Genomic DNA, 6,000 nt, shown 5'->3' with positions numbered 1-6,000 from the left:
TCTTGTGTTAAAACTCTTTGGATCACGTGTCTAGTGGATGGGAACTCTTATATGATGTGTTAAAGTGTTATTATAATTTTTAAATAGTATCAAGTCTTTTTTAGTTATTTTATTTGATTTATTTATGACCTTTTTAGACAAATATTAGTGATTTAAGGACCATTACATGTCCTAAAACTCTTTTGATCATGTGTACAATGGATGGAGACACTCATATAATGTATTAAGGAGTTATTATAATGTTTAAATAGTGGTAAGTCCTTTTATTTATTTTATTTTATTTTTAGACAAATATTGGTGCTAGTCTATATCTAGCATATTGATAAATATTAACCATGCATGTAGTCGAGCCTAAATCATAACTGTTAGCTATTAACGACAACTGGTTTATGGTATACCTATCCATGATCCCTTAGGCTTCTCATTCCAACAGTCTCCTTTATTGCTATGGTTTACCATTGACCATGTGAGCCTATAATTGTCTGTGACACTGATTTATTATAGAGTAAGGTAGTTTATTGCTATTTTGATTTATAATTGACCCATCACACTTGGCTTTATTTTGATTGAAAATAAATACAAATGTAGAAATCAAGAGAAGACACAAGTGAAAGACAACACAAAATGCAAAAATCGCAAGAAAGATGTATAGCAAAACAGCCCCAACATTTCATTTAAGTTTTTAGTTATTTATATCATTGCAATACCAAACAAATATAACAAAAATATCAAAAAGCTTTCATATATGAAAGTTCAAAAGCTTTCATCTAATACTTTTACAAATGAAAGCTTTGCAAAAATAGTACAATGAAATGAAAATAAACTAAAAAATTAAACTAGGGGGTTGTAAGAAGAGTGATGAGGGTATCAAAATTTACTTCGTTCATCTCCAAACTCACAAGCAAAAAGCATGTGCTCCTATGGAGAGTCCTCTCCAACCTCTTCATGTCCTCGCACATGCCATTAAAAAGCCCTTTGTAGTCATTGCGGAGTAGTAGGAAGTTTGGTGATGGTTGTTGAAACCTTTGAGTGCCTATATGGTCGTCCGCTGATTCTTCTGGCCATTGTTGGTTTGAGAGATGAAGCTTTTTGAATTTGTTTGGGGTTTGAGTATTTTCAAATAAAGCTTTTTGATACATAGATTGAAGGCGTCTTTATCACAACTTTCTTTAATGAAGTCTTTAATTATTCCTTGTTACCTGACGAGGCCAAAGTGCATAGGAAAATTCGCTCGTACTCTGTCAAATTCTAGTATAGTTTAAGATATCGTCCTACAGAGATTGGAACCACCTAGGCTACATATATGTAATATCTTGGGTACTATTTGAGAGAATCAAATTGATGAATGGAGAGGTTTTGAAATTATAAATTTCTTAAAATAAAATAAATAACTTATTAGAAAATTTAAAAAGAAAAGAGTTGGAGTCGTTGAATCCACTTGGTACAATTATAATAAAATCTCATTCTATTAAATTCCACAAAAGAATAGAAAAACTTATTTGACTTGATTTGTGTTATGGGGAATAAAGACCTCTTGCGATTAGCCCTTAAAATCACTAAACTTATTTGAGTCAGTCCCTCTGCGAGAATTAGAACTGAAAGAAATAAGATAGAGACCCCTCAAATCATTAAACTTATTTGAGTCAATCCTTCCGTGAGAATTAGGACCGAAAGAAATAAGATAACAATTTTAAACCAACAAAATTATTTGAGTTAATCCTTCCGTGAGAATTAGGACTAAAAGAAGCAAGATCAAAGATTTGACTATCAAGACATGAAAAGAAATTAAAGTAAAGACAATATTATAACGCCATACCAAGCTTCTTCAACTATCCCAACAAAAAGAAACTACTCCATTAAGGAGTATGTAAGAAAGAAATCAAAAATAAAATACTACTACTACAAATATAAAATAAAAAGAAGAGAAATAGAGTAAAGACTATTTCTTGTATCTTGCTAAAAATTGGATGCCCTTTGTCTTCAGAGTAGCTTGCTACTTATAGAAATGGATGCCTGACATTTTCTCCATAGACGCATCTGTGGATGCCATAGATGCGACTGTGGTGACGGATGCGTATGTGGATGCCATAGATGCGACTGTGGTGACGGATGCGTCTGTGGATGCCATAGATGCGACTGTGGTGACAGACGCTTCTGTGGATGCCATAGATGCGACTGTGGTGACGGACGCGTCTATGGATGCCATAGATGCGACTGTAGTGACGGACGCGTCTGTGGATGCCATAGATGCCACTGTGGTGACGGACGCGTCTGTGGATGCCATAGATGCCATTATGGTGACAGACACGTCTGTGGATGCCATAGATGCCATTGTAACTTTTCACGGATGTGTCTACGGAGTTATAGATGCATAAGTGGTTCTCTTTTCTTTGGCAATTTGTTCCTTTCCTTTATTTCTCTTGTATTCTTTTTCCTGCAAGATTTGTTAGAAGATATGCGGGAATATGATAGTATTATTCATGTTTTATTTATAAATCTTATTTTTTATATACAAAATTACATGAATAATTTATATCCATCATAATCAAATGTTTGGCCATGATAAAAATCTGTTCCGTCATTGAAGCTGTGGTCGGTTTGTGATCCACTGTGCTGCTCAACATCACCATCACACTCTTCGTCATCACTAGCAAAATCATCCATATCCATTAAATGATCCCCCATGCCCTCATGTTGCATTGAATCGTCATCCACTGGAGGTTGTGGTGGTGGTGGGGGGGGGGGGGGGGTGTTTCTGATGTTGAAGCTTCTTGAGACCTCTCAACAGCATTTATTCTTAAAAACAAACCTAAAACCATCAGCACTAACATCATTTAACTAATGCGATCACAATTTAAATCCCCGCTCTCCATTACGCTCGTAACCAAGTCATTATATGTACCATTGGTGACGCACGATAATCGGCATTGTCACCTTGCTCGCAGTATTTCAATTCCAACATTTTGGGGTCTCCTCTCATTCACCCCTGTAATCATCACCTACTATAATATATTATGCAATCGGCGCCATAAAGTTATAATAGACTATGACTATGGTTTATAACTGCTTGATGACTGTGGTTTATGACTGGCCGGTGAACTATACCAGATTCAGAATGAAAAATAGTAGGGATAAAGATCTTACCAGTTACGAACTAAGACATTGGAATGGAAAAAATTGACAACACAAGAGAATTTATACTCCTAAAAGGAACTCCGATGTCGCTGATGCGACAGGCATTTTCGCCGGAAAAGTGAGCTTTTACAGCAGTAGAAAAGTTCTTCTAAAAGCTTAAGTTACAATGGCTGAAATAGGGAAGCTTTTCGTCGTTAGGGAATGATTTTCCAATGAAAAACCGAAATTTTGGCCGGAAACAGAATATGAAAAATGCATAAATCAAGAGCTTTTGGAGGAAAATATTTAATTTTTTATTTCTTTTTTGGGTAATTAAAATGTTGGGGGTTGGGAATCAAAATGTATTTATTAAAACTTTGGGGCTAATGTTGGAAGCTTGTGGGACTGACAATGCTGACATAATAAATGGTGACCCATCACCAATTTCTTTGAGACTGTGGCCTTTTGTTATAAAAGATTTTGAAAGTGGCCTTCTAGCCAACTGCCTCAGGCTTCTATCAAATTAAAGTATCTTAATTAATATGGTTAGTTGGTAAGTAACAGGGTTAGACCGTTGTTATAAAGATTAGCGAGCTGGCTACTTATTGTTTTTCCCCTCAACTATACTTTAACTAGTAGATGGTCATCTTGAAACGTGCCTAAAACTCATCTAACATTAAGAGCAATTATTTGTCTTTAAAATTCGAGATTTTAAAAATTATTTGGTTATATTTTTTAGTCATTTTTCACTCTTTGACAACGGGTTTTGAATAAATTCGCAACCCATCTCGCTCCCTTACCATTGGGTTTTCCGCTTTTTTCTTTTATTCTTGACAACGGGGTTTGAAATCATTCGCGCCCCATCTCGGTCATCTCACAATTAAAATTAATTAATTCGGGCCTTAGGTAATGTTCTAAGCCCGAGACTATTAAAAAAGATTCGTCGGACAATCAAACAGCTCATTAACTTAGACAAGTACAAATTATTTGGACCTTCAACGATTAAACGCCATAACTGCTTATTATCACTACAAGCACAAAACCAAGAAATCCAGAAACATCAATTCAAGCACTTTAAATAAACAGAGACTTTTCAAAAAAAAAAAAAAAAACAGTAACCACGTGATTATAGTACCGGCTGTTTTATGCCATCAATGTCAGAAGTTGCATTTTTCATTTGTACATAAAATCAAATCATGATACCATTGGATTTCCTTTTCAATTAATATTCAAATAAAAATGAACACCTAAACAATGCACATGTAGATATTAATTACTGTACCCGATTAAATTGCATCAAAGTAAAGGAATGAACTTTCTCACTTTTAGCCTTAAATTCTTGACTACTCTTTTACTGGATAAGCTACAAAACCTTTTAATTTTATGCAAAAGTTAAACAATGAAATACTAGTTTGTTCAATTCTTAAAGCACTGAACCAGATAATGTTAAATAAATAAATAAATAAATTAAAAAAAACACACTCAAACAAATGACACCTAATTTATACAACTCATGCCAAAACAAATAATCACTTACGTAACCATTAAAGATAAAACTTCATTCTAACTTCAGTTAATTGCACATTTCAGAACACTAAATAACAAAAGAAATGTTTTCTACGCAAAATAATGCATGATCTTAGCACTAATAATCAACACCCAAAAATGTAGCTGAAGCATGGAAAGCCTTTTTTTTTTTTTTTTTTAAATTTTTGACCAAGTTATACTATTTTTGTTAACATTGAAAAACAAAGAAAGCTAATTTTAGCAAAACTTGTTGGAATCTAAACAAACGTGCAAACCCCATATTTTTAATCATGCTAACAACACAACCAAAAAAAAAAAAAAAAACTCATTGAGTGTACTTAAAGCTGGTCCTGGTCCTGGTCACTACCCAGTGTAATCCCACAATAGTGGGGTCTGGGGAGGGTAAGATGTACGCAGCCTTACCCCTACCTGGGTAGGGAGGCTGTTTCCGATTGACCCTCGGCAACCCTCCTCCTTTATCCGGGCTTGGGACCGGCAATGTGATCAAGCTCACACAGGTACTTAAAGCTAAATAAGTTAAACATGGATTTCAGGCTAAGCTTACTGCATTTAAAAAGTCGACATCATTCTTTCAACAATGAGCCATATTCCACAGTATAAACCTTATATCAGAAAGTTTGACAAACTAATCATTCAAGTAAGATAGAAGAAAAGGGATAAATAGTGGACTAAGAAGGCTTTCAACTTTAAACCTCAAAAATCTTTATCCAAACTTATACATCAACATGGTAGTTCGTAAAAAATGAGCAGAAAAGATGAGAGAAATAAACACACCTCTAATGGCGAGCTTCTCAAGACCAGAACCTACAACGAACCTCGAAACGGGATCACCAACTCAGTGCTGCGTTTTGTTGGAGAAAGAAAGTGAAGAATGGCCAAAAGAGCGTAGAAAAATATGAAAATACTATAGTGTTCTCATGGCTTATCTCATTATTTTCTAAAGGGATGAAGAGAAAGATGGTTTTTTTTTTTTTTTTTTGCTGCGGCTAGGTATTGCTAATGTCTATAAAAATGTGTCTTGCGGCTAGGTTTTTTCAAGGGTATTGGGTCCTCTATTATATATATATATATATATATATATAGGGTGTAAAGTGATGAAAAGATTTTGGGTCCCTCTCTTTATTTTTATATCCAAAATGATCCTTACCTCCTTTATAAAATCATTCCTTTTCCTTTTTGTGTGCATGTGCTAAATTATGGGATCCACAAAAATAAAATTTCCCTCCTATGTCCTTATTAATCTTTTTCATTTTTCATTTTTTTATGCGGGTCCCACGCCCAACAATAATACCCTCCTAGCACGTGTTCCTCCCCATTTTTTGTGATAAAATTGGTTAT

At 34.5% G+C, this 6,000-nt stretch overlaps 1 long non-coding RNA gene across 1 annotated transcript; it reads right to left on the bottom strand.

Moving 5' to 3' along the window:
- Positions 1-1,781: 1,781 nt before the first annotated feature.
- On the bottom strand, positions 1,782-5,866 carry LOC132615704 (uncharacterized). The gene is made up of 2 exons (XR_009572803.1): positions 5,437-5,866; positions 1,782-2,986 (listed from the first exon to the last, which is right to left on the bottom strand). It is a non-coding gene; the product is annotated as an uncharacterized LOC132615704 (long non-coding RNA).
- Between the last annotated feature and the right edge of the window lie 134 nt (positions 5,867-6,000).

This window comes from Lycium barbarum, chromosome 10 (genome assembly GCF_019175385.1).
Source record: "Lycium barbarum isolate Lr01 chromosome 10, ASM1917538v2, whole genome shotgun sequence".
Lineage (NCBI taxonomy): Eukaryota > Viridiplantae > Streptophyta > Magnoliopsida > Solanales > Solanaceae > Lycium > Lycium barbarum.
Note: the sequence above shows the minus strand (reverse complement) of the source record. Positions and strands in the feature narration are given on the sequence as shown.